This window comes from Lithobates pipiens, unplaced genomic scaffold (genome assembly GCF_037356315.1).
Source record: "Lithobates pipiens isolate NorthernLeopardFrog02 unplaced genomic scaffold, aLitPip1_a1.2 Scaffold_25, whole genome shotgun sequence".
In the NCBI taxonomy this organism is placed as follows: domain Eukaryota; kingdom Metazoa; phylum Chordata; class Amphibia; order Anura; family Ranidae; genus Lithobates; species Lithobates pipiens.
The window spans coordinates 107,612,363-107,634,849 of NW_027507787.1; the positions used below are offsets into that span (position 1 = coordinate 107,612,363).

The following is a 22,487-nucleotide window of genomic DNA, read 5'->3' on the forward strand; positions in this document are numbered from 1 at the left end:
TCTCATTATGTTGTCGGGGTTGACCTGTTTTTTTTCCCTTGTTTCCCAAGGTGACCATCTTGGCATGTGTCAAGAGGGTTGACAGTGCACAAAGAAATTGCCTACGGGCACAACACCCTGAAAGCGCCCAAGCTCTTTTGGTCTCAGAGGCTAAGCAGGGTTGGGCCTGGTTTGTACCTGGATGGGAGACCGCCTGGGTTTTCCAGATGTCGCAGGCTTCTTTTTAAGTTGTTGGTGTTGACCTGTTTTTTTCGCTTGTTTCCCAAAGTGATCATCTTGGCATTTGTCAAGAGGGTTGAGAGTGCCTAAAGAGATCGCTTACAGCCGCATCACCCTGAAAGCACCCTATCTCTTCTGATCTCAGAGGCTAAGAAGGGTTGGGCCTAGTTAGGCCTTGGAATACCAGGTGCCGTATTCTTCTTTTTACGTTGTTGGCGTTGACCTGTTTTTTTTCGCTTGTTTCCCAGGGTTATTATCTTAGCATTTTTCAAGAGGGATGAGAGTGCCCAAAGAGATTGCCTATGGGCAAATCACCCTGAAAGCGCCCAATCTCCGCTGATCTCAGAGGGTAGAAAGGGTCGCGCCTTGTTAATACCTGGATGGGAGACCGCCTGGAAATACTAGGTGCGGTAGGCTTCTTTTTATGTTGTTGGCGTTGACTTGTTTTTTTTGTTTGTTTCCCAAGGTGACCATCTTGGCGTTTGTCAAGAGGGTTGAGCGTGCCTGAAAAAATCTACTATGGCTGCATCACCCTGAAAGAGCCAAATCTCATTTGATCTCAGAGGCTAAGCAGGGTTGGGACCTGGTTAGTACCTGGATGGGAGACCGCCTGGGATTTCTCGATGCCATAGGCTTTTTTTTTAAGTTGTTGGCATTGACTTATTTTTATTTTATTCTTTTATTAAGTATAAGTAGAACAACATGAATATAACAGTCAACCATACAGCATGACCCAGGGTCACAATTACATGGTAACAAAAAATAGGCAGCCAAATAACTCTGGGTTCTCAGAGGGGAGAAAAGAGAGAAACCCCACCTCAGACATGTAGTACAGTATAACTAATGCAGCTCCGTTCGGACAAATGTAATCATGGAGAACAACTGGGACCACAGCGAGCCAGCTTATCATGACCTATGTGAACCAGAGTAAAATATGAGCCAGTCGTATCCAGGTGGCGGCGGGGAAAAAAAGAAAAATAAAGACAAAAAGGGAGGGGGGGGGGATGCCACCCAGGGTAGACATGGCCTACGTAGGTAAACGTTAGATGTTCGGTCATTTTCTGGGACAGGGGCGCTGCTCACCTCCCGAATGTAGTCTCAAGTACCAGTAAAATACCTCCAGGGCCTCCATGTAACACTAAATTCCTCTTCAGTGTTGTGAAGGGTGGCGGTCAATTCTTCCATCCGGAGAATATGATTGACTTTGGAATACCACAGCACCTTGGATGGGGGCTGAGGCTGCCTCCACAGTGTGGGAAAGCAGGCCCGGGCGGCGTTCAGGAGTTGCATCGTGAGGGTTTTTTTGTATTTTCGAACAGGCTGTTCGGTCAAGTGTAGAAGGCACGCTGCTGGGTTGTCTGTGATATCTAAATTTCTGAGAGTTTTTATCGTCCCGGTCACCTCCACCCAAAAGTTCCTCAAGGCCGGGCATGCCCAGAAAATGTGTCCCATGGTCACCGTATCTGAATTGCCCCTCCAACAAACATCCAGAATCGATCTATTCATTTTATTCAGAAGGTATGGGACTCTATACCAGCGTGAGACTATCTTGTATCCTGATTCTTGATATTGGTTTGCGATGGAAGCTTTATGTACTAATGTCAGGATCTTCCCTATCTGTTGTGGGGTAAATGTGATGCCAAAGTCCCTCTCCCATTTGTGGATAAATGGTGGGGTTGACTCCTCCTCCTGACTACTTAATAGGTTGTACAGGAGGGAGAGGATGTGTCGCACAGGTTCCTTTTTGTGACAGATGGATTCATAGGGCGTCAGGTCTCTAGGAGTGTAGGGGGCCCTTTGTATGGCCAGAAGAAAGTGACGAAGTTGATAAGTATTAAACAAGTCAAGCGGAGGGTCAGAAAGCTCGGCGACAGTTTGCGTGGTCGGTAGCCCTCCCGAGGGCCACACGTCTCCCAGACGCTGTTTCCCCACCACTGTCAACTGTCGCAGTTTCTTGTTGGTAAATCCCGGTGGGAAGTCTGGATTACCTATAACCGGAGTCATTGGTGACGGCAGGGGAGCAATGTGTGTGCAGCGGAACAACCTCCGCACAACAGCCAACGTAGCTCCCACTACGGGGTGATCTCTGAGGTCTTTTGGTAGGGAGGACAGGAGCCACGGGGAGGTCAATAGGGGAATGGATCCATCCTCAATCTCCATCTCCACCCACTGATTGTGTGGGCCATTACAATGCCAATCAACGACTCTCGCTAGCAGAGTCGCTCTGTAGTATTGTCTCAGATCTGGGAGACCCAGACCCCCCTTGTCCTTTGGTCTGGCAAGCAATTGCAAACGGGCTCTGGGCGGCTTGCGCGCCCAAATAAAGTCCCGGAGCAGCACCTGCAGTTGTCTGAAAAAAATTGGGTGTAACCGGATCGGTAATGTCTGGAACAAGTATAAGATCCGCGGGAGGGCCGTCATTTTGAATGCATTACAGAGCCCGAACCAGGTCAGTGTTAAAGCATGCCAGTTTCCCAAATCAGATTTCAGTCTATTCAGGAGAGGGACAAAAATAAGCGGGTACAATTGCGCCAAATCCGCTGCGATGTCAACGCCCAGGTACCATATAGATTTTTCAGCTCAGTAGAATGGAAAAGCGGAGCGTAGCCTCTTGGCCTCACCATCCGGGACCGATATATTCAATACAGCCGACGGTGCAAATGATTTTATAGTTTGATAGGCTGCCGTATCGCCGGAGAGCCGCGAGTATATTGGGAAGCGAAATGTGTGGATTGGAGACGAAAAAAATTAGATCGTCAGCGTACGCCGCAATTTTGTGGTGTGCCGAGGGTTTGGATATGCCAGTAATATTCGGGTCATTCCGAACGTGACACATAAGTGGTTCCAGTGTCAGAATAAAAATTAGGGGAGACAGAGGGCACCCTTGCCTCGTCCCATTAGTGATGGGGAAAGAGTCCGAGCACTCTGAAAGCACCCAATCTCGTCTGATCTTGGAGGCTAAGAAGAGTCAGGCCTGGTTAGTACCTGGATGGGAGGCCACCTGGGAATACCAGTTATTGTAGGCTTCTTTTTATGTTGTTTGCGTTGATTCGTTTTTTTTTTTTCGCTTGTTTCCCAAGGTGACCATCTTGGCATTTGTCAAGAGGGTTGAGAGTGCCCAAAGTGTTCGCTTACAGCAGCATCACCCTGAAAGAGCCCTATCTCTTCTCATCTCTGAGGCTAAGAAGGGTTGGGCCTAGTTAGTCCCTGGATGGGAGATGGCTTTGGAATACCAGGTGCCGTAGTCTTCTTTTTATGTTGTTGACATTGACCTGTTTTTTTTCCGCTTGTTTCCCAAGGTGACTATCTTGGCATTTGTCAAGAGGGTTGAGAGTGCCCAAAGAGATTGCCTATGGGCACATAAGCCTGAAAGCGCCCGATCTCCTCTGATCTCAGAGGCTAAACAGGGTCGGGCCTTGCTAGTACCTGGATTGGAGACCACCTGGAGAGCACCTGTCAATACTAGGTGCTGAAGGCTTCTTTTTATGTTGTTGGCGTTGACTTGTTTTTTTTTTTTGTTTGTTTACCAAGGTGACCATCTTGGTGTTTGTCAAGAGGGTTGAGAGTGCCTGAAGAGCTCGCCTATGGCCACATAACCCTGAAAGTACCAGATCTCGTCTGATCTCAGAGACTAAACAGGGTCGGGCCTTGTTAATACCTGGATGGGAGACCACCTGGGAATACTAGGTGCTGTAGACTTCTTCTCATGTTGTTGGCGTTGACTTGATTTTTTTGTTTGTTTCCTAAGGTGACCATATTGGCTTTAGTCAAGGTTGAGAGTGCCTGAAGAAATCTCCTACGGCCACACCACCCTGAAAGACTCCAATCTCATCTGATCTCAGAGGCTAAGCAGGGTTGGGACCAGTTTAGTACCTGGATGGGAGACCGCCTGGGATTTCCAGATGCCGTAGGCTTCTTTTTATGTTGTTGCCGTTGACCTATTTTTTTCCGCTTGTTTCCAAGGTGACCATCTTGGTGTTTGTCAAGAGAGTTGAGAGTGCCTGAAGATATTGGCTACGGCCACATCACCCTGAATCTGTTCCATCTCGTCTGATCTTGGAGGCTAAGCAGGGCCTGGTTAATGCCTGGATGGGAGACCGCCTGGGAATACCAGGTGTCGTAGGCTTCTTTTTTTTTTCAAATATAATTTTTTCTCCAAATAGGGGAAGACCGTCCCCCGAGTACATAATGCAACAGAGAAATACAGAGCAAAAAGCAGCTGAAAAATACTTGATACAGGTATATTCGCAACTGTGAGTCTGCCTTCCATCAATCACAATGATTCGAGGCACAGATAAAGTACTGTACCAAGATCCAGGGTCACACAAACCCCAGGTCCCTCCGGCATAATCCATCCAGAGGGGGGTGTGGGGCTGTCATTCCCAATTTTCCACTTTTTCCAAAAGAGAGAGGGGGTGGAGGGGGTGAGAGATAGGGGAGGAAGGCAGAAAAGAGAAGGGTTGAAAGATCAGAAAAGGAGAAGACGGGACGAGACACGATGGCAGCCACTGTCCAAGGGGCCAGTCAAGGAAAGCTCAGAGCACTAAGGCGACAGCAGGCGACATCCTTCCAGCGAGAATATAAAGGTATTCCAGATGTCCCAGGTTTGTTTAAAAAATTCTTGTTTACCTTGTGATGTGAGGATCAAGTCCTCCATTTTTTTTAATGTCCTCTATTTTCCTAAGCCAGTGAGTAATGAAAGGGGGGGAACATTTTTTCCAATAGAGAGGGATGCAGGATTTCGCCGCATTTATCACATGCCGTAAAATTGATTTTTTTTGTACTTCTTAATGGGAATCTGTGAATGGTGCAAGAGAAAGAATGCAGCCTCTTCCTGGATGGAGAAGTCTGTGAATTTTTGTGTTATGCATCGGATCTCTGTCCAGAAGTCCACCAAGCTGGGGCAGGACCAAAAAATGTGCAGCAACGTGCCCTCTTCTTCTCCACACCTCCAGCATATGTTCGAGGAAGAGGGGAAACATTTCTGCAGCTTTGATGGTGTCAAATACCACCTGGTGAGAAGTTTAAAATTCGTCTCCTGTATCTTCGTGCACAGCGACATTTTGAGAGCCAAAGTGATAATGTGTTGTCTCTGTGCTGGGGAAAATGAGCAATTAAGGTCTTTTTCCCAGTTGGACAGACAGGTTAAGTGTGGGTAATCTGTTTGAGAGAGAATGTGGGCCAAAGGGCCTTCGCTCCTGCATAGAGTCTCAAACTCCGTCTGAGGGCGGGCAAACGTTTGAGGATTGGGGATGGAATGGAGAAAATGATGTTGTTGCGCCGCTCTCCAAAAAGGCAGTTGTAAAAGCCCTGTCGGATCTGTTAGGGTTGAGAAAGAAGGCCATTTTCCATCAATGACGAATTTAGACGCATTGTCTAGGTTGGAATTTCTAAGTGGGTCCCCAGTTCAAAGGTTGGATGGCCACGTATAGGGAATAGGGGGGAAGTCAAAGACGTGAGTGTGTTTTGGGTAGCGATCAGGTGACTGACTTTCAACTAAGCCCCTATAGTGGGATGTGACATAAATTCTGTGGGTAAATACTTATAGCACCACATGGCGCTTCTTTTTTTTTTTTTTTAACAGCACAAGTTTATTGAACAACTCAGTTATAACAAGATATTACAGTAGGTACAAACATTAGCCTCTTCATAGGTGAAGGACAGTAATACATCTTACATTAAGGAAAATTCCTGACAATGATAGTATAGACTCCAATATAGCTCACTCCACACACGTATGCAGGTTTTCCACCCACTTATCCCATATTTTGTGGTATTTGGCTGGACACCCACGATTTCTATACACCAGTTTAATCAAGGGTAGCTTACTATTAATGCCCATTACCCATTCCCGCATAGTAGGCATGGTTGGACGCATCCAGTATTTAGCCACAAGCTTTCGTGCGGTAAACAGCGTAGAGTGCAATAATGTAGCCAAGTATTGATCAACAGAGGTATCAGGAAATATACTAAGTAGGCAACTCTTAGGGTCAAGTTGAAGGGGTGAACCCATGTGGTCATGTAGAAACCTGACAATCTGCCCCCAATACTCCTGGACCAATGGGCATTGCCAGAGAAGATGGTAGAAAGTACCAGTCATACAAGAGCAACGGGGACACTTCGAGTTATAGTCAGGATGATACTTAGCTATCCGGATAGGGGTGAGATAGGACCTGTGTATCACATAGTACTGCGTTAGTCGGTCAGGTAGGCTAAGCGAAGCCTGTTGAACGTTCTCAAGGGCATCCTCCCATTCCTCCCCATCAAAGGGACCTATGTCCTCTTCCCATCTCAACCTGGCCCGTTCAGTGGTTTGCGCCACCAAGCGGGCCCGGAGTAGGCCGTATAGAGTCGAGATCCATTTAGCCGGTTCGTCTCCCATAATTACATCTGTCAAAGCCAGCGACTGTACATTCGGGAAGTCCTGAGCAAATTGCGCACGAAGCGCGTGTCGCAATTGCAAGTAGCGAAAGTGCATATGAGGGGGTATGTTAAATTCCACTTGTAGGGAGGGAAAATCCCTTACGCCCATAGGAGTCACCACCTGATACAGAAAAAGTATCCCTCTAGAAGCCCACAAGTCTACATCTGGTAAGCCAGACAACTCACGAAGCAGGGGGTTGCGCCATAGCGGTGTATGTGAGTGGTAATAGTCAGCTCCCAGTAATCTAAGGGCTAGTTTCCAAATACTCCGGTGGTGTGGCAGGATCTGGGACCGGGCATCCCTAACCCCACCACCCCGAAAAATCATCTGAAGGGGAGTATCAACAAGGGATTCAGCCCTCCCGCCCACCAAGGCCTGATATCTGTGACTATCCGCTCTATGGAGGTGATAAAAATGGGAAATCTGGGCTGCTATGTAGTATGTGTGGAAATCAGGGAGAGCCAGTCCCCCCATAGAGGTCGGGTTTTTAAGTGTGTTCCATGCCAACTTATGTCTAGATGGGCCCCAGATAAAGGTGTTTAAGACACCGTCTAATGTTTTAAAGAACGCCACGGGGACCATGACAGGGGAATGCCAAAGTATATAAAGGAGTTTCGGCAGGAGGATCATTTTAGTAATATTGATCCGTCCCATAACCCCAATGGGGAGACGGGACCATGCCTTAGTCTTCTCCCGCACATACAGAAGCAGTGGTTCAAGATTAAGATGAATATACTCCCCAGGTTCCCTCGTAACCTGCACTCCCAAATACTGAATGGAGGATACCCTGGAGAGCGGGAGAGAAGCTGCATCCCGGTCCGGGGAGAACAAGTCAATGGGTAGAACCTGCGACTTGGTCCAATTAATACGCAGAACGGAATGACCACCAAACTCCTCTATGACCCCCAGGGCAGCCTCCAACGACCGACCCGAGTCCTCTAAATACAGTAAAGTATCATCCGCATACATACTTACCGATTCCACCAGAGAACCGCGTCGGAGGCCTACTACAGCCGGGTGTGCCCGAAGTGCAGCAGCCAACGGTTCTGCCGCCAAAGCATATAACATAGGAGACAACCCTGACGTGTGCCACGGCCTAGCTGAAAGGGGTCCGACACCCATCCGTTAACTGCTACTCTAGCCATTGGGCGATAGTATAGGAGAGTAATCCATTTAACAAAATTGGGGCCAAACCCAAATTTACCCAAGCATTCCCAAAGATAATTCCACTCAATGGAATCAAACGCCTTAGCGGCATCCAGTGACAACACCACCCTCGAGCATACTTTGTCATGCTCAGCCTGGATATTCATATATAACCAGATATTAATGGCCGTGTTTTTCCCGGGCATAAATCCCGTTTGATCCGGGTGAACAAGTGATAGGATGACTCCACTCAGACAAGTGGCAAGTACTTTAGCCAAAATGTTAATATCTGCTTGGAGCAGCGAGATGGGGCGATAGGAATCCGGGCAGTGGGGATCCTTTCCTGGCTTGGGTATCACTATAATAACTGCCTGCCGTAGAGTATCAGGTAGGGACCCGGAGTCAAATATGTGTGTATATAATCTCAACAATTCTGGCACTAGTGTCTCAGAGTAGTGGGCATAGAAATCCAGGGGAATACCATCCAGTCCAGGGGCCTTAGCCGTTGCAAGGGATGCCACCGCTAGCCTAATCTCATCTGCCGATATCGGGGCCTCAAGAGACTCAACCTGAGCCTCAGACAGGTGGGGAAGAGAGATATCTCGGAGGTACGCCCCCGTCTCAGTCCTCGGCCTATGTACCTGCGACTCATAAAGGGCAGCATAGTAAGCACGAAACATGGTGGCCACTGTTGGCGGATCAGTCACCTCCTCACCCCCATTGTCAGTCAACGAAACCACCACCGGGGGCTTGGAGTCCCGATGCGCCAAGTAGGCCAGCAACTTTCCCGCCCTCTCTCCTTGTTCAAACACCCGTTGCTTAACAAAAAACAACTTTTGCTTAGCCTGTTCAATGTGGAGGTGATCTACTAGCCTTATGTGGTGTCGTAATACCTGGGCCTTAGCAGGTGTGGGGTCAGTAGTGAAGTCAGTGGTCACCGAGGCCAGCTCCCGTAGGGCATTAGATAGCAAAGTCTTGGAGGTACGCTTCAACCGGTTAATCCGGTGTGTTAAAGGGGAGCGTACATGCAGTTTAAAAGCCTCCCAGGTACAGTCAACCGGAGGCGTCCCCTGATTAGTAGTAAAGAAAAAACCCCATTCGTCCCCTAAGTCTTCGCTGTCACTCAAGGCGGTTAACCAGAAGGGGTGAAGCCGCCATGGTTTCGGTCCAGTAGGTCGGGTCAAGGAAAAAGTTGCCCAGCAAGGAGCGTGGTCTGACAATGATCTAGCATAATAGCCCGTGTCTACTAGCCTGGGTAACAACTGGGCGGACACAGCAATATAATCTATACCTGACATGGTGGAGTGAGTTGCAGAGAAACAGGAGTAAACACGTTTAGCCTGATATTTAAATCGCCACAGATCTGTAAGAGAGAATTCCTGAAACGTGCGACCTAGTCCAGTATCTCCCGGTAAATGATCCCCTCGAGTAGAGCTCATTCTATCCACCCCCGGATTCAAAACCATATTAAAATCACCCAGCCAAATTGCTGGGACATTAGGGTGTTGAGCCATAAAAGATAATCCCTCTGTAATTAGTCTATGATCGTAAGGCGGGGGTACATAATAGGCGAGAATAATGTACTGTTCTCCGTGCAATAAGCAGTGTATAAATATATATCTGCCCTGCGGGTCTGTCTGCAAAGAAACCAAGGAAAACTGTGCCGTTTTAGATACCAATACAGACACCCCGCGAGAATAGGACGTATGGGTGGCGTGGTAGGCCCATCCAATCCATGGGCGACGCAAAGCTATTTGCAATCTCCCAGTTACATGCGTCTCCACCAGGACTGTGATATCCGCTCTATAAGTTTTGAGACACCCAAACACTGCCGCCCTCTTAATTTTATCCCGAATCCCCCTGACATTCCACGTCAGCAACTTCAGGGTACCCATGGCGTGGTCTCAGCCAATATCACAAGGAGGAAAATAGTATCCAAACCACCCGTCAAAGCAGTATCCATTCCCATATTCATCAGAGTATACATGAAAAAGAGACATTTGTCTGTTCCATAACCAAATAAAGCTTGTGCTATAAACTAAGCATAAAAGATAACATACTATAACATAATAACTACAACCCATCCCCACCCTCCCTGCTCTCAGCCACCCCAACTTGGCTGGAGCTCCCTTCCCAAAACAAACCATAGAACACTAGGCAATGTCAATAACAATAAGCCACTGGACCCAGTGACAAGACCAAGTCTTCTCCCGTCATAACCCGGCTTGTAGGCTGGAGCCGGACCATGCGTCCATTTCCCACCCCACTCCCATTGGTGCGGTGCCCAGTTCAGCAGCGGGACATAACAGTCCAGTAAAGGGCATGTATCAGGAGAAAGTCAAAGTTCTGCAGTCCCATGCAGCAAGTCCAGATTACCCGCGTCCCCCCCACCCCCCCAGGGAAAGGGCCCAATAGAGCCCGCCAAGCGGGTCCCCCAAACTAAGAGGGAGGGGGAAGGGGTATTGTGTAACGAACCAGGGGGATGTCCGCAGAGCGTGGCCATAGGCAGCAGTACATGTTCAGTCAACAAGAGCAACGGCCATCCCTGTTAGAGAGGGGGAACAGAAGCATCAATTCAGGGACTGAGGATAATGAACCACGCATAGGCAGTCCAACAGTGATCTGCTTGCACACGGGCAAATAGAAAGGGGGGAGCAGATAGAGTACTCACAAATCTTCCAATGATTTTAGTCTCGAGGTGGCCGATTTCGAGCCGCGTCTCTCTGTTCCAACCAGGAAACTGCCATCTCAGGATCTTCAAAAAAGTATTCCCTATCTTCCCCCACTACGCGGAGTCTGGCCGGGTACAACATGGCGTACTTGAGGTGATGTGCCCTGAGGCGCCTCTTGACTTCCACGAATCGGGAACAACGTTTTTGAACTTCTGCGGAGAAGTTGGGAAACACTGAGATATGTCCGTTCTGAAACGGGATGTTGCCTTTTTCACGAGTAAGGCGAAGGATGGCATCCCTATCCCGGTAATTTAGCAGCTTAGCAATGCACGTGCGAGGAGGTGCCCCCTCCGGCGGCGGGCGGGCAGGCATTCTGTGGGCCCTTTCAATAATAAATGAGGTAGAAAACGCCTCCCTACCGTAGGCTTTAATCAGGAGAGATTCCAAAAATGTCGCCGGGTCAGCCCCCTCGGAGCCCTCCGGCAGGCCGATAAAGCGGAGGTTAGGCCCTATTCTCAAGGTCGTCCTGTTTCTGGGCCAGCTGCTGGAGCTGCTTTTGCACATCCTCCTGGGCATGCTGCAGAGGGAACAGGACATCTTCGGCCTGACTGATCCGGGTTTCAGTTTCCTTCACTCTGTCACGCAGTTTAGCCATGTCCTGTCGGATAAGTGAGACATCCACCTTAACCTCCTCAAGCTTAGTTGTCAGTGTGGTCTGGCAGGTAGAAATCGCCTCAAGCACCTTCGTCGTGTCTGAGGTAGCAGGTTCTGCAGCCGGAGTGGACTGTCCGCCATGTTGGCCCTCATGGTCCCGCTGGAACTTTTCAAGAGATGCCGCCGCTGCAGACTGCTTCTTCGTCGGAGACATCGTCCCAATGTACGCACGAGAAAGTAGCGGGTATTACACTGGTAAGATCGTAGGTAAAATAGTCAGTGGGCACCCAGGATCACTACAGGAGATCGCGGTAGGAGCGGAGCTCAGGTCACAAGCGTCCTACTCCATTGCTGTCCAGGCCACGCCCCCCCCCCCCACATTGCGCTTCTTAGCGGAATTCGGGAGTGAGCTTAGAAAGTTTGTTTCGAATCCAGTCCAATACACGCCCCAGATGGGAGGCCAGGTAGTAGCGTCGCAAGTCAGGGAGAACCAACCCTCCCTGTTGTTTAGACAATGTCAGCTGTGACCGCTTAAGTCTGGGATTTTTGTGGGCCCAGTTAAATTGAGTGAGCAAGGATTGAGCTTGCTTAAAAAACGGGACTGGAATCTGGATCGGGAGAGCTTGGAAAAGATAAGTAAATTTAGGGAGTATGTTCATTTTAATGAGATTGCATCTCCTGAACCAGGAATGGAGGCCAGAATGCCACCCGTGAAGCAAACTGCGGATCTTAGTGACAAGGGGTGGGGGGAAGTTCAACATAAACGTACGCGCGATGTCCGGTGGAATGTAAGTACCTAAGTACTTAAGGGCTGTATGGGTCCATTTAAATCGAAAATTGGACTGCAAGTCTATTAACGTTTGCGGGGGGACTGCAACCCCCATGGCCTTTGATTTCAAGAAGTATCCCATATATCTGGAATTCCCGAAGGAGATTTGGCAAGGAAACTCTGGGATTCGTCAGCGAAAACAGCATGTCATCCGCGTAGGCAGATATCTTGCACTCAATAGTACCCATTTGGAGTCCCGTTATGTCTGAGTTTTGTCGAATTGTGGAGAGAAAGGGTTCCAATGACAGTGCGAATAATAGGGGCGACAGGGGGCAACCCTGTCTGGTCCCATTCCCCATATCAAGGGGAGATGAGAGAACCCCATTCGCTTTGACTTGAGCTGAAGGGCGTGAGTATATCTTACTTATCCATGCCAGCATCCGTTCACTCAGACCTATATGGCGAAGGACCGAGAACATTAATGTCCATTTGACCCGATCAAAAGCCTTCTCGGCATCAGTACTCATGAAAAGACAAGGGGTCCCAGATGACTTTGCTTTATGGATCAGGGTAAGCACCTTAATGGTGTTGTCCCTATCTTCCCTGGTGGAAATAAAACCTAACTGGTCAATATGTATAAGGGACTGCAAGTGATGTGCCAATCACGTGGCGAGGATTTTAGAGAATAGTTTTAGGACCGAATTTAGGAGGAAAATGGTTCTGTAGCTCCCACATAGGCCCGGGTCTTTGCCCTCCTTAGGTATCAACGAGATGTGGGCTCTAAGGGTATCCTCAGGAAAATCCCCATTTGAGCTCAGAGTATTAAATAAATTCACCAAGCGCGGGCCGAGAATAGGGAGGAAGGTCTTAAAGTATTGTGCGGTATATCCGTCAGGGCCCGGAGCCTTACCCACCTTCGGAGGTCCCACGGCTGTCTGGACTTCTTCCAGTGTGATCGGGTCCTCCAAGTACTCCCGTGATTCCGATGAGAGGGTTGGTAGACCAGAACCGGTTACATATCTGTCTATATTGTCCTGTCAAGACCCTGAATCGGGCAGGTTGTAGAGATCAGAGTAACATTTTTCAAAGACTTCGGCTATTTGGGTTGGGGTAGAGGCCCTCTGGCCATTCTCATCTATCAACTGTAGTATGTAAGAGCCAGATTTCAACTCCTTTACCGACCTGGCTAAGATTTTTCCGCATTTGTCCCCTGACTCCTACATCAGTTTACGACAAAACTGGAGTGCCGCTTTCGCTTTATAATGGAGTAGGTCAGCAATATGGGTACGGAGTGTCCCCAATTCAATCTCTAAGGTCCATGAGGGGGAATGTTTATGTTTCGCTTCCACAGAGGCAAGTTCACGAAACAGATTAGCAAGCTGTTCCTTCCGTGTTCGTTTGATGCGCGCCCCGTGCCTGATAAGTACCCTGCGGAGTACTGACTTGTGAGCCTCCCAAATTATCCCCGGGTCACAGTCCTGCGTTTAGTTTTCTTGGAAATAAAGGTCCAATTCCCTGGTTACATCTGCTAAAACTTCTGGTATCTGGAGGAGGCTCTCATTAAGGTGCCAGAATAGAGACCTAGGTGAGGGGTTCCTAGAGAGGGTGTAGGTAAGGGCTACAGGAGCGTGGTCGGACCAAGTAATATGGCCGATGGAGGAAGAGCTCACCAAGTGCAGTTGGTCATGTGGAATCAAGAAGAAGTCTATCCTCAAGTATGATTTGTGAGGGGAAGAGCAAAAAGAGTAGTCCCTTTCCCCAGAGTGTTGCAGACGCCAGACATCAACTAATTGGTCATTCAGTAAACACTTAGTAGTCCGCTTTCTAGAGGAAATGAGGAGCGAGGAGCAAGAGGCAGAAGTGTCAACCAATGGCGAAAGGGGACATTAAAGTCCCCACCTAATATCAACTGGCCCTCCCGAAAGTCACATAATCTGTGCAGGGTAGTTCTGAGGAACGTGTCTTGGTGATCACTGGGAGCGTACACAGTGGCAAATGTAAAAAGGCGCTCTCCAATGTGGCCCCTAAGAAAAAGATATCGGCCCCCAGGGTCCACCAGAGAATCCTGGAGAACCCAGGGGAGCCTGCTAGAGATCAGAATGGAGACTCCCTTGGTCTTAGAGGAGGGGTTAGTAGAGTGGTTGTCCGCACTCAACAGTACAGGAAGGGTATACTAAAACAGCACAATTATGCTATAGCGCTTACCAGATGTACACTGGGTTTAAAGTGCTGTCCTACTTGGGTTGGTGGGTAGACAGGTCGGAGAGGGAGCCCCCGAATCCTAGTCCCCCCAGTCCCGGCAGTGGTAAATGTCACGTCTGATACCGGTATGCAAATAAAAGACAATCAGTAACATCATAGAACCAAAAAACAATAGTATAACCAAAACAGAGGTAGAGCATATAACTGTCAGCACTGAGGGGTCTCCTCGGCTCGCCCTAAACGTAGGCATGCACGAGGGAGCCCATCACAACAGAAAAGGCATCACAGAATGGGATCCACCACCCCCCGTCCCATACCCCTAAAGTACATGCAGTCCCCGAACAAATGCATTTCTCCCTTTGGCAGATTGTCCTCTCCTTACCCCCTCTCCACCGTCCACGCCCCGGGGGGAAAAGGGGCAGGGAAAGGGGGAGTGGAAGGGGGAAAGGGGGAGGAAAAGGAGGGAAGGGAAGGGTGGGAAGGGGGGAAGGGAGGGGGGAAACAGGGGAAAGGGGACAAACATGCGGAAATGTCAAGTCCTTTAGCGCACTCCCACCAGCAAACACCCAGACCCCATAAATTTCAACTCCTCCCCTCCATGGTCACCACATCAAGATGAAAGAGGAGCAGCCCTGGTCGGTGCATGGAAAATCCGGCAGGCAAGGGGCTGGGGCCACCATCCCTCCATCCAACTGGAGACTTCACCCGAGCAGCAGTCCTGGGGCCCGCCAATTAGTGTCTCTCCTGCATCGCCATTGGGGGCTGTGTAGAGCATCCAGAGGGAGGCTGGGACTGCCCAAACAGTAAGGGGTAAATCCTCCAGGGGGGTCCAGAGTCACCCTGGAGGGAAGCAGTGTCTCGTACCAATAGGCTCAATAAATAAGTCATCTAGGGTCCCCGAAAGCTGCAGAAGGCAATGTCGGCAAAGAGTAGGTGGGAGCCAGAGGGCGGGACGAGGGGCGTACACCCTAGCACTGTAACAGTGCTAGGTTCCTGTATTACAGATACAGGACACCAGCAATAAGGTGTATACTGTGCAGAAGGTACACAACACCCACTCTAACTTCTGCACTGCAGATGCATGTATTGCAGAAATTGAACAGCAGTAATAAAGGGTAGCTTCAGGTGTGTACTGTGCAGGAGGCACATAACACCCACTGTAACAGTGCTAGGTTCCCAAGCAGTAAAGACACTGTCCCTGCCTATCGTCCTTTTTCCCTGACCACCGCAACACACTATACAAGGCCGCCGCGCTGGCGGCCATATATAGTGTGGGGTGTGTACTAAACCCCCCTGAGCTATAATTGGCCACAGGAATCCTGCCTGTGGTGAATTGTGGCTCTCCTCACAGAGGATGTCACATCTGTTCTTATTATATAGAACCTATTATGCTCCTCGTAAACTTTTTCAGTTTGGCCGAACGGCCGGACGCAAGTTGCCCCTGGTGCGGGAACATGGGGGGAGACATGATGCACATGTTTTGGAGATGCCCGAAGTTGATCGGCTACTGGACAGAGGTGACAGGAACCATTGATCGGGTGTTTGGAACCTCCACCAGGATGGAGGCGAAGTATTGTCTCCTGGGATTAGTTGAAGGAGTTGGAAACCCGGGAAGTAGCCAGATGGCAGTTCTGAGATGCCTATTTCAGGCAAGGAAACTGATTGCCCAACCCTGCTTAGCCTCCAATGTTGGCAATTACTTGTTTTTTTTCGCTTGTTTCCCAAGATGACCATGTTGGCGTTTGTCAAGATGGTTGAGAGTGCCCGAAGAGATCGCCTATGGCCCCATCACCTTGAAAGTGCCTGATCTTGTCTGATCTCAGAGGCTAAAAATTGTCGGGCCTGATTAGTAACTGGATGGGAGACCAACTGGGAATACCAGGTGCCGTAGGATTCTTTTTATGTTGTTGGCGTTGACATGGTTTTGTTTTTCCGCTTGTTTCCCAAGGTGGTCATCTTGGCATTTGTCAAGAGGGCTGAGAGAGCCCAAAGAAATCTCCTACGGCCACATCCCCCTGAAAGCACCCGATCTCATCTGATCTCAGAGGCTAAGCAGGGTCCGGCCTGGATAGTACCTAATTAAAGGTGCCGTAGGAATCTTTTTATATTGTTGGCTTTGACCTGTTTTTCTTTCGCTTGTTTCCCAAGGTGACCATTTTAGCATCAGTCAAGAGTTTTGAGTATGTCCCAAAGCATTCGCCTGAGGTCACATCACCCTGAAAGCACCTGATCTCAGAGGCTAAGCAGGGTCTGGGTCAGATGGGAGACCGCCAGGGACTATGTTGTTGGTGTTGACCTGTTTTTTTTCACTTGTTTGCCAAGATAACCATCTTGGTATTTGTCAAGAGGGTTGAGAGTGTCTAAATAGAACACCTATGGCCACATCACCCTGAAAGCGCACAATCTCATCTGATCTCGGAGGCCTAGCAGTGTACGGCCTGGTTAATACCTGTATGGGAGACCATCTGTGAATACCAGGTGCCGTAGGCTTCTTTTTATGTTGTTGGCGTTTACCTGTTTATTTTCGCTTGTTTGCCAAGGTGACCATCTTGGCGTTTAACAAGAGGGTTGAGAGTGCCCAAAGAGATCACCTACGGCCCCATCACCCTGAAAGCGCCCAATCTCATCTGATCTCAGAGGCTAAACAGTGTCGGGCCTGGTTAGTACCTGGATGGGAGACCGCCTGGAAATACCAGGTGCCATAGGCTTCTTTTTATGTTGTTGGCTTTGAACTGTTTATTTCGCTTGTTTCTCAAGGCGACCATCTTGGCGTTTGTCAAGAGGGTTGGGCGTGTCTTGAAGAGAACGCTTACGGCCACATCACCCTGAAAGCACCCGATCTCGTCTGATTTCAGAGGCTTAGCAGCATCAGGCCTGGTTAGTACCTGGATGGGAGACTGCCTGGGAAAAACCAGGTGACATAGAAGGATCTGGCCTGGTTAGTGTCTTGATTGGGAGATCGCCTGGGAATACCGGATGCCGTAGGATTCTTTTTATGTTGTTGGCTTTGACCTGTTTTTTTTCCCTTGTTTCCCAAGGTGACCATCTTGGCATTTGTCAAGAGGGTTGAGAGTGCACAAAGAAATTGCCTACGGGCGCAACACCCTGAAAGCGCCCAATCTCGTTTGGTCTCAGAGGCTAAGCAGGGTTGGACCTGGTTTGTACCTGGATGGGAGACTGCCTGGGTTTTCCAAATGCCGCAGGCTTCTTTTTATGTTGTTGGCGTTGACTTGTTTTTTTTGTCTGTTTCCCAAGATGACCATCTTGGCGTTTGTCAAGCGGGTTGAGCGTGCATTTGATCTCAGAGGCTAAGCAGGGTTGGGACCTGGTTAGTACCTGGATGGGAGACCGCCTGGGATTTCTCGATGCCATAGGCTTTAGTTTTAAGTTGTTGGCATTGACTTATTTTTTTTTTTAATTATTCTTTTATTAAGTAGAACAACATAAATATAACAGTCAACCATACAGCATGACCCAGGGTCACAATTACATTGTAACAAAAAATAGGCAGCCAAATAACTCTGGGTTCTCAGAGGGGAGTCCTACAGTTTCATGCAGAAAAGAGAGAAACCCCACCTCCGACATGTAGTACAGAAGTACTGAGTAACGGAGTAGTGCAGCTCCGTTCAGACAAATGTAATCATGGAGAACAACTGGGACCACAGCGAGCCAGCTTATCATGACCTACGTGAACCAGAGTAAAATATGAGCCGGTCATGTCCAGAACCCTGGGGTTCTTCTGGGTCCCGAAGGCTAGTAAGGAGACAAGGCATAGTCAAAAGGGAGGACGGGGGAAGAAGAGAGTGCAAAGACGGAGAGAGAGGAGGTGCAGCCAAATAACTCTGGGTTCTCAGAGGGGAGAAAAGAGAGAAACCCCACCTCAGACATGTAGTACAGTATAACTAATGCAGCTCCGTTCGGACAAATGTAATCATGGAGAACAACTGGGACCACAGCGAGCCAGCTTATCATGACCTATGTGAACCAGAGTAAAATATGAGCCAGTCGTATCCAGGTGGCGGCGGGAAAAAAAAGAAAAATAAAGACAAAAAGGGAGGGGGGAATGCCACCCAGGGCAGACATGGCCTACATAGGTAAACATTAGATGTTCAGTCGTTTTCTGGGACAGAGGCACTGCTCACCTCCCGAACGTAGTCTCGAGTACCAGTAAAATACCTGCAGGGCCTCCATGTAACACTAAATGCCTCTTCAGTGTTGTGAAGGGTGGCGGTCAATTCTTCCATCCGGAGAATATGATTGACTTTGGAATACCACAGCACCTTGGATGGGGGCTGAGGCTGCCTCCACAGTGTGGGAATGCAGGCCCGGGCGGCATTCAGGAGTTGCATCGTGAGGGTTTTTTTGTATTTTCGAACAGGCTGTTAGGTCAAGTGTAGAAGGCACGCTGCTGGGAACCCAAAAGTTCCTCAAGGCCGGGCATGCCCAGAAAAGGTGTCCCATGATCCCCGTATCTGAATTTCACCTCCAACAAACATCCGGGATCGATCTATCCATTTTATTCAGAAGGTATGGGACTCTATACCAGCGTGAGACTATCTTGTATCCTGATTCTTGATATTGGTTTGCGATGGAAGCTTTATGTACTAAGGTCAGGATCTTCCCTATCTGTTGTGGGGTAAATGTGATGCCTAAGTCCCTCTCCCATTTGTGGATAAATGGTGGGGGTCGACTCCTCCTCCTGACTACTCAATAGGTTGTACAGGAGGGAGAGGGTGTGTCGCACAGGTTCCCTTTTGTGACAGATGGATTCATAGGGTGTCAGGTCTCTAGGAGTGTAGGGGGCCCTTTGTATGGCCAGAAGAAAGTGACAAGGTTGATAAGCACTAAACAAGTCAAGCGGAGGGTCAGAAAGCTCAGCGACAGTTTGCGTGGTCGGGAGCCCTCCCAAGGGCGACACCTCTCCCAGTCGCTGTTTCCCCACCACTGTCAACTGTCGCAGTTTCTTGTTGGTAAATCCCGGTGGGAAGTCTGGATTACCTATAACCGGAGTCATTGGTGATGGCAGGGGAGCAATGTGTGTGCAGCGGAACAACCTCCGCACAACAGCCAACGTAGCTCCCACTACGGGGTGACCTCTGAGGTCTTTTGGTAGGGAGGACAGGAGCCACGGGGAGGTCAATAGGGGAATGGATCCATCCTCAATCTCCATCTCCACCCACTGCTTGTGTGGGCCATTACAATGCCAATCAACGACTCTGGCTAGCAGAGTCACTCTGTAGTATTGTCTGAGATCTGAGAGACCCAGACCCCCCTTGTCCTTTGGTCTGGCAAGCAATTGCAAACGGGCTCTGGGCGGTTTGCGCGTCCAAATAAAGTCCCGGAGCAGCACCTGCAGTTGTCTGAAAAAAATTGGGGGTAACCGGATCGGTAATGTCTGGAACATGTGTAAGATCCGCGGGAGGGCCATCATTTTGAATGCATTACAGCGCCCGAACCAGGTCAGTGTTAAAGCATGCCATTTTCCCAAATCAGATTTCAGTCTATCCAGGAGAGGGACAAAATTAAGCGGGTACAATTGCGCTAAATCCGCTGCGATGTCAACGCCCAGGTAACATATCGATTTTTCAGCCCAGTAGATGGAAAAGCGGAGCGGAGCCTCTTGGCCTCACCATCCGGGACCGATATATTCAATACAGCTGACTTGGCGCAATTGATTTTATAGTTTGATAGGCTGCCGTATCGCTGGAGAGACGCAAGTATATTGGGAAGCAAAATGTGTGGATTGGAGACAGAAAAAATTAGATCGTCAGCCTACGCCGCAATTTTGTGGTGTGGTGTGCCGAAGGTTTGGATATGCCAGTAATATTCGGGTCATTCCGAACGTGACACATAAGTGGTTCCAGTGTCAGAATAAAAATGAGGGGAGACAGAGGGCACCCCTGCCTCATCCCATTAGTGATGGGGAAAGAGTCCGAGCACCACTCGTTCACCCGTACCGCTGCCGACGGCGTGGAGTAAAGCGGGTTGAGAGTGCCTGAAGAGATTGCCTATGGCCACATCACTCTGAAAGCACCCAATCTCGTCTGATCTTGGAGGCTAAGAAGAGTCGGGCCTGGTTAGTACCTGTAGGCTTCTTTTTATGTTGTTGGCGTTGATTCGTTTTTTTTTTTTTGCTTGTTTCCCAAGGTGACCATCTTGGCATTTGTCAAGAGGGTTGAGAGTGCCCAAAGAGATCGCTTACAGCAGCATCACCCTGAAAGAGCCCTATCTCTTCTCTGAGGCTAAGAAGGGTTGGGCCTAGTTAGTACCTGGATGGGAGATGGCGTTGGAATACTAGGTGCCGTATTCTTCTTTTTATGTTGTTGACATTGACGTGTTTTTTTTCGCTTGTATCTCAAGGTGACTATCTTGGCATTTGTCAAGAGGGTTGAGAATGCCCAAAGAGATTGCCTATGGGCACATAACCCTGAAAGCACCCGATCTCCTCTGATCTCAGAAGCTAAACAGGGTTGGGCCTTGCTAGTACTTGGATTGGAGACCACCTGGGAATACTAGGTGCTGTAGGCTTCTTTTTATGTTGTTGGCCTTGACCTGTTTTTTTTTTTCACTTGTTTCCCAAGGTGACCATCTTGGCGTTTGTCAAGAGGATTGAGAGTGCCCGAAGAGATCACCTACGGCCCCATCACCCTGAAAGCGCCCAATCTCGTCTGATCTTGAATGCTAAACAGTGTCGGGCCTGGTTAGTACCTGGATGGGAGACCGCCTGGGAATACCAGGTGCCATAGGCTTCTTTTTTTTTTATTTAGTAGTATGCGACATACAATGCAAAGGCAACTTCACAGAATGTGTGATACAAATAGTTACAAACAAACGATAATATTGCATGGATATCAGAGCCAATGGTAAGAAATTCGAGGAGAATAGCACGTGTACAGCTTTGCGGTCATATGAAGATGAGATTAAAGCTCCATCTCGTTGGGATCCTCTACCACTTAAAATATTATTGACACTAGCCCTGCTACCCTCGAAGAGTTTAGATATCCATAGATAGGGGAAGAGTATTGTGTAGTAGTCAAATGGGGTCGGAACATACCATTTTCTTTTCCCTTTTTTGAGTTAAGAAGGGAAATAGTAGAACTGAAAGGAGGGAGAAGGGGAAAGAGAAGATTGGGGAAGAAAATGGCAGAAAAGGAAAATAAGGGGTAAGGGGGTGTCGTGGGTAGAGTGGATAGGGTGGGGTCCCCTCCCAGGGAGCAAGAGACGCCCTCGGCTCACCAGCTCATCAGCTGTCCAACGTTTGGAACAGCGATCTTGTGGATGAGTCTCAGGACAGGCTGCCAGAATGTTTGTAATTTAGGGCATTCCCAAAAAATGTGGAGAATGGTACCAGCCTGTTGCCCACAGCGACAGCAGCGGTCAGATTGACCGGGGAATATTTTGGCCAACACCACCGGTGTACGATACCAGCGTGTGATCAGCTTATATGAGATCTCCTGATATTTACTGCAGAGTGAAGACTTATGGGCGAAAAAGAGTATTCTGTCCTTCTGTGGTTTGGAGAATGTAGTTTGTAAGTCCCTTTTCCATTTAGCTAGGAAGGGTGGATCCATGGAGGATTGTGCATCTGTCAGGATTTGGTAGGACCTAGAGAGGGAACCACGAATTGGGCCATCATCCAGGCAAAGTTCCTCGAAGGGGTGGAATTGTCTAGAGAAGAACGAATGGTTAGGTAGTGATCCGAGGAAATGGATTAGCTGTCTAGCTCTCCAGCTATCCATTGCAACAGGTACTTGCTCTAGCAGTATGGTCCCTATGGGAATCAAGCCCGTGGGTCCAAGAAATAGGGCTGCTCTCAGAAGCCCTTTCGGGGCTTGCCTGGTAAAGGCCTGGTCAGACAGGCCCGGAGGGAATCTAGGATGTCCAATAATTGGGGTCATAGGAGAAGGGAAGTTAGTCAGGTGGGAAAGGTGAAAATACTATCCATCTCGGCGAGCGAGAGGCCAATTAACGGGTGATTAGTCACACAGGGCTCCAATGGCCTCCCCGCCCAAGGCAGACCAGCCAGTGGAACCCACGCCATCTCCTGCTCTAGCTTGACCCATAGCTTCAGTTCCCCACGCCGGTGTCTTATCACATATGGTCCCCCATCGCATATTGTCCGCTGTGTACTGCGCATGCGCAGTACACAGCAACACAGATTCTGAAATTTGCCGAGCATGAACGGCGCCTGCGCACTGAGTCCAGGTTCTATCCCCACTATCCAAGTGGACACAGAGTAAGAATATAAAAGAGCCGAGCGCAGCGAGGCCGAACCCGAAGCGCGGCGAGCGAACCTCGCCTACGAGGGGCCCTCTAATATTCACAACCCTATGTCCGCTTGGATGGTGGGGCTACCACCTCGACTCAACGTGCAGGCGACGTTCAGCTTCTGAGATTTTCC

General features: G+C 49.1%; 5 pseudogenes; all 5 read left to right on the plus strand.

Annotated features, from left to right (window-relative positions):
• Positions 1–3,799: 3,799 nt before the first annotated feature.
• Positions 3,800–3,918, plus strand: LOC143931122 (5S ribosomal RNA; annotated as a pseudogene).
• A 95-nt stretch (positions 3,919–4,013) lies between these two features.
• On the plus strand, positions 4,014–4,133 carry LOC143932051 (5S ribosomal RNA; annotated as a pseudogene).
• A 12,542-nt stretch (positions 4,134–16,675) lies between these two features.
• On the plus strand, positions 16,676–16,794 carry LOC143931345 (5S ribosomal RNA; annotated as a pseudogene).
• Positions 16,795–20,495: 3,701 nt separating this feature from the next.
• On the plus strand, positions 20,496–20,614 carry LOC143932669 (5S ribosomal RNA; annotated as a pseudogene).
• A 102-nt stretch (positions 20,615–20,716) lies between these two features.
• LOC143932287 (5S ribosomal RNA) lies at positions 20,717–20,835 on the plus strand (annotated as a pseudogene).
• Positions 20,836–22,487: the final 1,652 nt, after the last annotated feature.